Raw genomic sequence first — 13,750 nt, 5'->3', positions numbered from 1 at the left:
CTCCCTCTGCATGCAGACACTGAACTTTCCTCATAGAGATTCATTGATTCAATTAATCTCTATGAGGAGATGCTGATTGGCCAGGGCTGTGATTTAATTGTGCTGGCTCTGCCCCTGATCTTGTCAGCCTTCTAGTCAGTCTCAGCCAATCCTATGAAGAATCACTGTGATTTGATCAGGCCACCACTTCTGATGATGTCAGCAGACAGTTTGCTATTCTGAGTCAAACAGCATGCAGAGCTTCAGCTTCAGGCTTAAATTCAAGTAAGATTTTGCTATATTTAGGGAGGCATGAGGGGCCCAGGGGGACTAGATGGTGGATTTAACACTATAGGGTCAGGAACACATGTTTGTGTTCCTGACCCTATAGTGTTCCTTTAAAGCTTTTACTAATAATATTGTGCATACACTATCTTAATTTAATTTGAAAAACAAAATGTTGTCCTTAAAGTAACTTACCTTTATATATACTTCAGGATGATTTATAAGATTTATAAATCATCCTGAAGTATATATAAAGGTAAGTTACTTTAAGGACAACATTTTGTTTTTCAAAGAGGAACAGAATACTCTGCCAGAAACCTATTCCATCTGGATCAAAGGTTCTCAACCCAGTCCTCATGGACCCCCTACCATTCCAGGATTTAAGGATTACCTGGGTGTGTCTAAGGTGTTTAGAAAAAAAAAACACACCTTAGAGTCTAAGGTGTTTTTTCTTCTTCTTTTTCTAAACACCTTAGGCACACCCAGGTAATCCCTAAATATGTGTTGCTGTTTATCTGAGGTTGTATTTACCTAATTTTAAGACCTGCTAAGGAACAGATGATTGTTATTATGTCCTGATATGTCAAACAGCATGGATGTCAGAGGCCGGAACCCAAGAACGCTCGGTAGGCCCATACCCCCTCCAATCAACTAAATACTGTAAAATGCCACGAAAAAACCTGGAATCAATTATGGAGGAGACTTCATTCTCATCCTGTACAGAAACAGCTAATGGAGGAGGGGGAGCACTTGGGACAGTATATCTATTGCAAACAAATGGTTTGAGCAAAGAAACATGAAAGGTATTTGGAAGGAGGCAGGGAGAACCAGAGAATATGAAACAGGATTGATTTTGCAAAGGATACAAAATGGACGAAGGAATCTGGGAGAAAACTTAATGCTAGGAACTTTTAGTTTGATGTTGCGCAATGATAACCACACCCTCTCACGCACTTGGTAAACAGGGTTGGCAACCCGCCGTTTATCAGCAAAAATTTTGAAATGATCAGCCGCAGTTTCTAGAGCGGAGTGAACTATGATCCAAGTATCACGAATAGAAGCAAGGTGGTCATCCAAAGCAGTGATAGCGGTGTTAGAAAACACAGCCAACAGAACAGTATGATGACAACTGTTATTAACAAAGAATGGACTATGTTCAGAAGAGTGATGGTCATCATTGTTCCTAGCAAACTCAGCCCAGAGTAGTAATTCGGACTAATTATCCTGAGTGCTATTAACAAAACAACGCAAATACAATTTCAATAACTGGTTAGCCCTCTCAGTAGTGCCATTGGTTTGGGGGTGATAAGAGGAAGAAAAAGACAATTCAATGCCTAACTGTTTATTTAAAGCCCTCCTAAAATGAGAGACAAAAAATATTGTGAGGAATGTCATGCAGTCGGACAATTTCTCGTATAAAGATGAGAACCAGGTCTTGTGAGGATGGCAATTTTTTGAGTGGAATGAAATGAGCTATCTTATAAAAGCAGTCAACCATAAGGATGGTGGTATAGCCATTAGAATTAGGAAGTTCTACAATGAACAGTATCCCTTCTGGTACTCCTCTGATGCAGATATTTTTCCTCCTGTGCCTTGACTCCAGCACTGTCATGGTCTTGGTCAAGTTTTGGACCTGTTTTGCCAGACTTCGGATCTCCTGCTGGGCGGTCTGCAGCTGTGTCTCCTTCTCTCTGTCTTTGGATTCAACTGCTGTGAGTTTTCTCCCCAGGGTGCCTAATTACACTTGTGTGGCCCGCAGGTCCGCCCTCCATGTTTGCCTCATCTCAGTTAGGAGGCATTTAATATCTCGTCTTGTTGCCGGTGCTGAGTCTGCATCTGAGTCAGACTCACTATTTGTGCAGCTCACCTGGGTATTTTCCATGGGTTGTTCCGTGTCCTGTGAAGCCTCTGAGGCTTCATCCTCACTCTGTACTTCCGGCGCGATCTTGGTTGTCTCCCGCCGGACTGGCCTGTCAAATGAGAGCCTGATGAGCCATTTTGCAGGTCTCCGGTGCGTGTTGTTTTTTTTTTTTTTTTCGCCCCATTATGTCAGCTATTGAGGGGTGGGTGTCTCTGGGTCTGTGGGAGACGGTTAGGTGAGTCAATCTCCCATTTTTTGTGCCTCTGTGTCGGAGCTCCTCACAAGCACGTCTTCCCTGTTGCTCCGTTGGCCACGCCCCCGGGTGTGATTTTGTTGAATGCCCTGTAGTCAATGCAAGGATGTAATTCATCTTTTTTAGATACAAAAAAGAACCCTGCACCAGCAGGTGAGGATGATTTATGTATATGGCCATTCCTTAGTGAATCTGTAATGTATTCTTCCTTTATTCTACTCTCCTGTGGAGATAAGGCATACACTATTGGTCTGATTCTTACTAAATACCTTCTTCACCTCCCAGCATTGTATGGGAATCTCAGGGGTCTGAGGCGTAATAGTGGGTAAAGTAACAATGCCCACTCTTTATGTAATGGGTAACACACATCTCTCTGTACATTATTTACCCCATTCCAGTATTTCTCCCTTTGCCCATTCAATATGAGGATTATGCTCAGTGAGCCAAGGAAATCCTAATATGATGGGACAAGAAGAAGAAGCAATTATCTGGAATGGAATGTCTTCTTTGTGTAGAGCTCCAATAGAAATGTTAATAGGCAAGGTTTCATGGGTAATCAAGGGTTGAGAGAATAGCCTCAACAGCGAGATGTGATGATCTCTATTTGAAAGGTATTAACTGTTCTTAACAAAATGTATGTCAATGAAGTTTCCTGCTATATCAGAGTCCATCACAGCTTTGCATGAAAAGTTATTTTTTGTTATACATAATATCAAGGAGAAACCTATTTTGGTTGTTACCAGAGGATGTATCCATCACCTCAAGACCTGTCCCCTTAAGATTCTCAGGTGCAGAAGTTTTATGGATGTATGGGACAAGCACTCCTCATATGTCCTTTTCTACCGCAGTATAGGCAAAGACCCTCTTTTCTCCTATATTGTCTTTCTGCCTCTGAAAGTCTAGTGACCACTAACTGCATAGGTTCAGGTTCGGACTGTGTAGGGAGGTCAGAAACAACAGGTCTGGAGAAACGAGGTGCCAATGACATAGTCATACGTCTAGATTTGTTTCTGGTATTTTTCTGGTTCTTAATCTATTATCAATTTGCATAATGAATGTGGCAACTTCATTTAATTTTTTAGGTAGATCTTTGGCAGCAGCCTCGTCCAGAATTGCTTTGGATAATCCTTTTTTTAAATGCAGAGCCCGCTATTAGTCCAGTCTACCTCAGAAGCCAAGGTGAGAAATTCTATGGCATAATCTGAGATAGACCGGTTGCCTTGTTTGATATGTATTAGGGCAGTGGAGGCGTCATCCTCCCTGCCTAATGGTTCGAATGTTAATTTGAATTCCGCAACAAATTCTTGGTAATTATGTGCAATACTCCTATTACTCTCCCATAACTGATTGGTGCAAGTTAAGGCTTTACCTTTAAGTTGGTTCATTAGGTAACCAATCTTAGCTCTATCTGAGGGAAAAGATCCCGGTGAGGCCTCAAAATGATACTCAATTTGATTCAGAAATCCCCAGCATTTTTTAATAGTACCATCAAAATGTGGGGGAGGAGATAGGGAGATAGTAGGTACCTTATGTACAATAGGTGGGGGTACATTAGGTGGAGGACACATATTCGGAGAAGCCCCAAGTTTTAGATGCGCTGTTCGGGTAAGAAGCGTACTGAAGCCTGGGCAAATTGATCCATACGGTGATCATTCTCCTCTAGCTTTCTCTTGCAAGCTGCTATTTGCTGACACAATTCTACAGGATCTATGGCCATGTGGTAATGTCAGGATTACTAATTGATCCAGCACGTGGAATTGTATCACACCTAGGACTAGAAGATAATGTCTTACCGGGCCTTAGAATGAACGGACTTAACGTACCAAAGAATAGTCAGAATACTTGCAAGTCAGGGACACTGTAGCGAAAATATACCCCAACACGCAGGATTTAGCTCAACAGAAGACAACACAGAGGGGAGATACGTCTACCGGACCTTAGAATGGCCGGACTCGACGTATATGAGAGGAGTACAGAGTTAGGAGCGATCCGAGGTCAAGGGCACAAAGAGACAGAGTAAACTAGGACTAGCCGGGGTCTGGTACACAGTAAACAGCAAGCCGGCAAACAGAACAGATAAGGATAAAGAGATAACGTAGTCAGAAACAAAGCCATGGTCAAGTACGAAGGAACACAACTGAACACAACAAGCGTTAAAGGGAACTGTAACAGAAACCACGATAGGGCAAGGAACTAAGGGAAAAAGGTGAGTATATATGCCTTAACATCTATTTTGATTGGCCCCTGTCACATCCACGCCACCAAAAGGTAAGTGTATGGGGAGTGTGGCATGACAGGGACCAATGGGAGGCCTTTGGCAATTTAGGCTCCCACTGTCCCTTTAAGAGCGCGCCCGAGACCCGCGGCGCGCTCTTAGAGTCAGGCGGGGCACGTGACCGCTTCTCGCGGTCACTGCCCGCCTTCCTGTTGCAGCCGTCGGATGAGCCGCGAGCGGCTCGTGCAGCAGCAGGACCGCGCGCGGCTTGAACAGAGGACCCCAGCCGGCCCCTGGAAAGGGTAAGTACCGCTACAGACACAGAATGGGACACAACGATAAGGGAAAGCCAAAAGTCACGGATACCAGAATACAAGGAAGTCAAAACAAAGCCAAAGTCAATAACCAGAAGTAAACGCTCAGAAACACACTCTCGGACAACCACTAAGGGAAACCACGAGAGGGCAATGAGGAAAAGGAAAATTAAGTTTAAATAAGCCCTTTACAATTCTGATTGGCCTAAAGTCGGCCTTTGACCCCAGAATGTGCGCGTGCGTATCCCACGTGACGTCACATGCACGTCGACGTCGTAATCAACGTGGGCAGATGTGGGGCTATAATTGGGCGTGGATCTGCAGTGGCTGGTGTCCATCAACATGTTGCAGGAGTCAGGTATACAGACACATGGCCGCTGAGTGTAAATATCGCAAGGTGGGGATAAATATGTTACACAGTATCTCAGCGTACAGATGGTTATATAAAAAAACAAAGAGATATAAAATAGTGCTCACTGTAAGTACAACTAATATAAAAATAAATGAATGTATTTTATTCACATTTGATAGCGCAGTATATTGCTCAAACATCTACGCATGGGTGGTATAATCCCCACCAGGGATGTGGTTTGGAATAGTTCTCCAAAATTGAAGTTGGATGTGCCAGGAACAAATAAAATTGTTAAAAACGATTAAAAAGCATTAAAAGTGCAATAAATGGTGTAACACATATAGTGCAAACCAAATATATTTTAATGCCAATATAAATAAAACAAATTCTAAACTATGCGTTTCACCAATAAAAGTTATTGTATATGTTTTACTGTATTAGTTTCTGGCATTCTCATTGACATTACATATTCATTTAATTTGATGAACCATGATGCTTATTACTTAATCTACTATCCAATCATAATCACTTTTGACAAAGGAATATATTTCTAATAATTGCTCAACTTTAAATGTCACTGCCCTCTCAGTAAATATTGTGCTACAGTTTAAGTATATTGGATTGGGCGTTCATTTAATAAACTATCTAGGCCTTTTATGCTAATAAAGACAGTGCCCTGTGGCAATGATTGGTGGGAAATATTAATGCACGTCATTTTATTGGATCTGGATTTAGCAGTTTCAATGCCATATACAATTACACAACGTGTCTTGTGATGATGTGAACAATGCATTTACCGTAGACTAAAAATCTGAAATAGAAAAGTGACAGATTTGGCAAAGAATCTCTTTTTAACCACCTGGTCTACTGTGTGGAGAGAATGCCCACAGGAAGTTATGAAGCAGATTGCTGCTTTTGTCATCCAGCCAACTTAAAATATGCTAAATTTTCTAGGCTACATGGTTATGTTTCAATAGGTCTCTTACCTCATGGGGATTTATCTTAAATTCTATGTCTGGCACTCAGACTGTTTTGTAGAACAGCCATGTTTAGCTTTATAATAGGAAACATTTATCACAATTTGATAGCTAAATGTGTTGTAAAAATTAGGAATTAATTACGTAGAAATTTGCCAGCAAGTAAATATCGTACATTTTTTAGTTCAGTCAGAGTTTTACTTTTACAGATTTATTTATTTATTTTAGATTTACAGATATGTTTTTATGCAGCTGTATGCAAAACTTAGTTAAAGAAACATTCCAAGCACCATAAGTACCACAGCCTGCTGTAGTTGTTATAGTACCAGGAGTGCCCCAGGGCACTTCCAGAGTCTGTAGTCACACCATTTGCAAATGGATTGGTGACTTAACAGGGTGTCCCCAGGTCCCAGTTGCAGCCTCTTCTGGAACTGCCTCATTGTCTGAGAGCAAACAGCTTGACTATATACACTGAAGGTGCCAGGGCACTAATAGCACCATAAGCACCACAGCGGGCTTATGGTGCGTGGAGTGTTCCTTTAACACATTTTACATAAAACTAAAGAAGAAAACAGATCTGTAAATCTAGATAAACTCAGAAATGCAGTAAGATATTTATTTACTGGCAAATGTCTATGTAATTAAATCCTCATTAATTTCCTATTTTCAGTTAAAAAACAATGCCAGATCTAGGTTACTGTAGAGAGTTTCACTCCGTAATGACTTTATTCACAGCTATTTTCTGGAAGATTGCATTATTATTATTAATACTCAGTATTATATCCATTATATTTATCTTAACTTCAACATTACGTCCACTCAAAATATTATTATTGTAATTTTCATTTAAACATTAAAAAGATTTTGTTCACATACTATATCTAAAATATTAAATACAAACACTTTCAACCTATTAAAAACTGCAAGACAAAATGTTACAAACCATTTCAATCAAATGGAAGTTAGGAGATGTAGCCCCTAAATAATCTAAAACAAACAAAAAAAAAGGCACCAACTCCATAGCACAGGGTCTGAAATAATATGAAGAGTAATTTAAAAATCTAAATTAATGTGCAGTATGAAGAAGGTTTGCCCAGGTAACCACAAAGGATATATGTTAATCTGAGTTTTGTGTCAGGAAAGTTGAAAATAGGATATCTGTTAATCTGAGGGTTTTTTTTATGTGTTGAAAATAGCTTGACAGGATTTTTGGGTATGGCACCCAAATATTTTTTGCCCTATAACCACTTCAATAAGCTGTTTGGTTATAGTGCTTAGAGTGGCCCTTTAATTTTCTTGCTAAATGCTAATTGCATTATGCCTTTATCACAGGTTGGAAGATCCTTTGGAATTTATCTTCTTAAATTCTGAGTAAAGTCTAAGCAACTTAGTTAAAGGACCACAAGTTTGTTTTCCTGGCACTATAGTATTAATAGGTCCCTCCCACCCTCATGGCCCCCCTCCCGCCGGGCTGAAGGGAGAGGAAGGTGCTAAATCACTTACCTTACTCTCCTCCTCCTTCCGACGTCATCGGCTGAATCCGCACGCATTCAGTCAGTCCATAGGAAAGCATTCTCAATGCTTTCCTATGGACGCTGGCATCTTTTCACTGTGAAAATCACAGTGAGAAATGTGGAAGCGCCTCTAGCAGCTGTCAATGAGACAGCCACTAGAGGCTGGATTAACCCTAGTGTAAACATAGCAGTTTCTCTGAAACTGCTATGTTTACATCTGCAGGGTTAACCCTAGATGGACCTGGCACCCAGACCACTTCATTAAGCTGAAGTGGTCTGGGTGCCTATAGTGGTCCTTTATATAGAATGACAACTTTGCCCAAACTGAGTATGCTCCCAGATTTGGGAGGTTGCTCTAAGATGTGGGAGTGAACACCTCCCAAAATAGTAATTATTACTACTGTCAAAATGTGTACAAGAGGCAGGGGTGTACCTAGAGCATTTGGCACCCGGGGCGGACCCTGAGTGTGGCACCCCCCCATAATAAAAATGTAAGAAAACACCCACAATTTTTTTCAACTTTTTCAATAATATTTATTGCACAACTTTGTAAACTGTATATCAACTTGAAAAAAATGGAACTATGAAAAATAAATGAACTTAGAAATAAATTAAATTTAAATAATTAAAGGACCACTCTAGTGCCAGGAAAACATACTCGTTTTCCTGGCACTAGAGTACCCTGAGGGTGCCCCCACCCTCAGGGACCCCCTCCCGCCGGGCTCTGGAGAGAATAAGGGGTTAAACTTACCTCTTTTTCCAGCGCCGGGCGGGGAGCTTTCCTCCTCCTCTCCATCTTGATCGCGACGTCATCGGCTGAATGCGCATGCGCGGCAGGAGCCGCGGTCGCATTCAGCCGGTCGCATAGGAAAGCATTTACAATGCTTTCCTATGGACGCTTGCGTGCTCTCACTGTGATTTTCACAGTGAGAATCACGCAAGCGCCTCTAGCGGCTGTCAGTGAGACAGCCACTAGAGGATTTGGAGGCTGGATTAACCCTCATTATAAACATAGCAGTTTCTCTGAAACTGCTATGTTTATAAAAAAAAGGGTTAATCCTAGAGGTACCTGGCACCCAGACCACTTCATTAAGCTGAAGTCGTCTGGGTGCCTAGAGTGGTCCTTTAACATTTACTTAACGGCTAATAAGCTTTCTATAAACAAAAAAACACACAGATCCAAAGTGACCACTCAGTCTATTCGGCAGAGGTAATTTGCAATGATTCACATCCGCTGCCTTCGAGCCTTTATTTCTGCAAATTTATCGATTACTTCATCAAAGCCAATCTTCCTTGCATATGCATGCTCAACCTTGTCTCACTGGTTGAGCGAAATACATTTTTTATCAATTTTAATTTGGAAAAACTTCTTTCACATGAAGCAATAGACACACACAGAGTCAAAAAGAATCTTAAACACAGTGACAAATTTGGCAGAGATTCACAATAATCCCATTTAACAATTAACTCCAGGAACTGCAACTCCAACATTGATCTTTGAAGCTTCCAAATGCCTCCTAAGATGTTCAATTTCCCTAAAGATGTCTTCATTAGAGAATTCGTCAAAAATTTTGGGGTATAATTACGAATATCTTTCTCTGTTGCCACAACCAGAGAGTTTGGCTGAATAACAGCAAACATTGAAAGGATTATTTCAATTGCCAGGGAACGAATTTCCAACTCGTGATGAAAACGATCAAGGCACTCAAACATAGCCCTTTTCATTTCATCTGGCAATGTGAGACCAGCGTCCTCTGCCTTCTCTCCTGGCATTGTTTTACGGAGCTTTACTCTCCCTCTTCTTTCCATAGAAATGTCCATTTCTTTACACGTAGTAGTTGCATAACAAATTGCCTTCTCCACAATTTCACTGCGCTGATCTACTAGAAACACTTTCAAACCTTGTAGTTTCACAATGCACTTTTCAAGAGTGAGTCCGACTGCAAATATTTCTCTGTGATATTAACTTCTTCTAGAACTTCACACCAGAAAGAAAGGTAACACAAAAAAGAAAAATCACATACGGCAGACAGCAACATCTGAGCCGATCCTCTTGTGTTCACATTTTCTTTGGGATTACACAATTTTTCAAGGGCTGAAGTCAGTTTTTCAAAATTTGCCCTCACTGGCATAATGAGCGCTCCATCTTGTTTTGAAAGTCTTTTTACTGTCACACCTAAATTCTCCATCAGCAATTCCCAATGATGTGTAGAAACTGAAAAAAAGGAATACACTCTCTCCAATGTTCCAAAAAAGGTCACACAGGAAACAACACTTCCAAATGAGTGCACCCCACATAGGTTCAGGAAATGGTTTGCACATGGCATAAACAAAGCCGTGGGATTAATCTCTTTTATTTTTGCCTGAACAACACCATGAATCCCTGCCATAGTTGCAGCATTATCATATCCTTGACCACGGCAAAGGCTTATGTCTAGTCCATCTTCCTCCAGATGTTGCAGGATATTGTCTGAGAGCTCAGCAGCAGTCTTTTCAGCAACAGGAAAGAAGCCCAAGAATGATTCCTTTACTTCAACATTGTCCCCTTCAATATGAACATATGATCACTTCACACATCTGATCAGTGTGGGACACATCAGGGGTGCTGTCAAAAAGAATCCCAAAGTACTTTGCTTTATTGATATCAGCCTCTATTTTGTCCTTCACATGATTTCCCAAAAGACAAATTCATTTGTTCTGAATGTTTGGAAAGAAATAGGAAGTCATTCTCTTTCCAGATGCAACAGCATGTTTCAGCCTCATGAAATGTTCCTTTAAAATGGGATCATAGTTTGAGAGCAATTCTACCAATTCCAGGAAGTTGCCTTTGTTTGCGGATGACATGGTCTCTCTATGACCATGAAAGGGAAGATTCTGGTGAGCCAGAAACAAAGTTACCTCCAAAAGGTGATGCAAAATATCCCTCCATTTCCTTTTCTCTCTGTCCACTGTTGTTTGATGGACATGCTCAAGGCATTTTTGTAGCTTCAATCCTGCTCTCAAGGTCTTCCATTTCTCCAAGCATGTAAGATGCTGCTCAGAAGCCTCATGATCAGACACCTTTGGGTTCAGCTTCCACCACAATTGAAACCCAGTAACAAAACTGGATGTCCCTGTTACTTTGTCATCAACAGCAGAAAGTCTGCAGCAAAAACAAAACAAACTTCTAAGAATTTTTTCGCCATTAGGCAGAGCCTTATAGAACCATGCAGTGGCCAGCTGTCGACTCTTCCCTTTTGATTTCTCTCCTTGCCTTTCAACAGGACTGAATGGCCCATCTCTATTTTGGAAAGGTTCACTTCCCCTCTTAATAAGGTCCACTCTTAAAACAGCTGGAACTGGAACTGGCCAAGCAGCAACATCAGAATAAACTGACAGTCGAACAGTCTCCTCTTCTTCTTCATCATCATCATCAGAGTCTTGCTGATGCAGGCTTCTGCTGGCATCTCCTTCGTCTACATCACTTTCACCGCTTGAAGATAAAATGATCTCCTTCAATTCTTGCGCTTTCACATATGAAGCTTCTTGAGAAGATACTTCAGGCATTTCACCTCTGGATTCAACAGACTGAATGTCTTCAGCACTTTCTCCTACTGCAGTAGATGTTAAAGGTGCAACATATTTTTAAATTGATCCAGACATCGCCTCAGCTGACTTTTCTCTTGCCTTCTTAATTTTTCGTTGCTGAGACCCACTTGGTCAATTTCGCTTCATATTGGTGTTTTCTGCAGAAAAATCCTAAATTTATTTTGGTTCTAGGGTTTGCTAGTGCAATATCCATCTTATCTTAGAAAGGGTCTGCAAGGAGCAGAAAGGGATCAGAAAGAGAAAGAAGCAGAAGGGCACGAAATAAGCAGAAATTAGCAGAAAGGTAAAGGAGCAGAAGGAGCCAAGGCGGAGAGAAGACAGTGTCAAAGGAAAAAGAAGACTGTGTCAAATGAAGGAGAAGAAAAGGAGACTGGAGCAGGAAGGACAAGTGAAGTGAACCCTCCACTTTATTCTGGACACCACGTCATAAAGCTTTGGTACCTGGGCCTGGCAGGGAAACTTTGGACCTTCTCATCTCCCCAGGTAAATTAAAAATATCAGCGTTAATGTGTTCACTTTTATGTCAGGAAGCACAGAGTGCCGCTGGGTAGGTGTGTCGCTGATTGGCTAGAGCGGTCAGCTGGCACTCTAAGCCAATCAGTAGCTCCCCATTCATAAAAAAGTAAAACATTTTTATGAACCGGGAACTAGCGATTGGATTTGAGCGTCAGCTGACCATTCTAGCCAATCTGCAGCACCCATGCCTGACGTCAATCTGCACTTCGTGACACTCCGTTTCCGAAGCCGAATACCACTGGGCGACCTGGAGATCTGTAGCTCGAGGAAGCCTTTGGGGTTAAACCATTTGAGAGCGGTTTAACCCCTTAAATGAAAGAGAGCACCCAGGGGCTTCCTGGCATCATAGTATTTTCATTTAGATGACATTGTTATGGTGACCAGAATGTTCCTTTAATTTGCTTAACCCCTTAAGGACGGCTTAACCCCTTAAGCGGTTAAAGGAACACTATAGTGTCAGGAATACAAACATGTATTCCTGACACCATAGTTGTGAAAACGCTATTCACCCTGGCTTTATGTGACAATGACTTGGTCAAAATGGGACCAAGCGTGGGTGTCATTACAATTATGCCCCCCACCCCCACCCCACGGAAAAATTCCTGCGGACGCCCATGACTTACACAGATATACATACACATTAACACACACAGATACACATATACAAACACACATTCAAATACAAACTGAAACATACAGGGAGTGCAGAATTATTAGGCAAGTTGTATTTTTGAGGATTCATTTTATTATTGAACAACAACCATGTTCTCAATGAACCCAAAAAAACTCATTAATATCAAAGCTGAATATTTTTGGAAGTAGTTTTTAGTTTGTTTTTAGTTATAGCTATTTTAGGGGGATATCTGTGTGTGCAGGTGACTATTACTGTGCATAATTATTAGGCAACTTAACAAAAAACAAATATATACCCATTTCAATTATTTATTTTTACCAGTGAAACCAATATAACATCTCAACATTCACAAATATACATTTCTGACATTCAAAAACATAACAAAAACAAATCTGTGACCAATATAGCCACCTTTCTTTGCAAGGACACTCAAAAGCCTGCCATCCATGGATTCTGTCAGTGTTTTGATCTGTTCACCATCAACATTGCGTGCAGCAGCAACCACAGCCTCCCAGACACTGTTCAGAGAGGTGTACTGTTTTCCCTCCTTGTAAATCTCACATTTGATGATGGACCACAGGTTCTCAATGGGGTTCAGACAAGGCCGTCTTTAACGCGGGGCAAACGGGGCAGCTGCCCCGGGCCCAGTTGCTCCTGGGGGTCCCAGAGCAGCTGCTCTGTGGGCCCCGCGATTTGCGCAGCCCCTATGGACCGAGTGGTGCGGCTCCCGCACACTGAGGAGGCCCCCCGGGTAGCCCATGCACTAAGGGCCACCCGGGGAGCATGTGTCAGCAGGGGCCCGGTCGGGCGCTGTGGCGCTTAAACAGCGCGACCGGGCCCCTTCCAGTTCTGCAGCCGGCTGGCCTCCCACCGGAGATAACAGCCGCGCGGGAGGAGGAAGGCAGGGAGGAGGGGAGTTCCAGAGTAGAACTCCCATCTGCCTCAGCCTGCCACTGGACCAGGGAAACCACCCACCAGGAAAAGGTAAGAACCTGGAGGGTGGCTAAATGTATGTCAGTAGGTCTGTGTGTGTGTGTGTGTGTGTGTGTCTGTCAGTATATCTGTGTGTGTGTGTGTGTCTGTGTGTGTGTGTATGTCTGTGTGTGTGTCTGTCAGTGTGTCTGTGTATGTCAGTGTGTGTGTGTCTGTCAGTATGTCTGTGTGTATGTATGTCTGTGTGTGTGTCTGTCAGTATATCTCTGTGTGTGTGTGTGTCTGTGTGTGTGTGTATGTCTGTGTGTGTGTCTGTCAGTGTGTCTGTG

At 42.0% G+C, this 13,750-nt stretch overlaps 1 pseudogene; it reads right to left on the bottom strand.

Annotated features, from left to right (window-relative positions):
* Positions 1-9,660: 9,660 nt before the first annotated feature.
* On the bottom strand, positions 9,661-11,296 carry LOC134609432 (zinc finger MYM-type protein 1-like; annotated as a pseudogene).
* Between the last annotated feature and the right edge of the window lie 2,454 nt (positions 11,297-13,750).

Source organism: Pelobates fuscus, chromosome 4 (genome assembly GCF_036172605.1).
Source record: "Pelobates fuscus isolate aPelFus1 chromosome 4, aPelFus1.pri, whole genome shotgun sequence".
In the NCBI taxonomy this organism is placed as follows: domain Eukaryota; kingdom Metazoa; phylum Chordata; class Amphibia; order Anura; family Pelobatidae; genus Pelobates; species Pelobates fuscus.
This window is presented reverse-complemented; position numbering and strand designations above follow the sequence as displayed.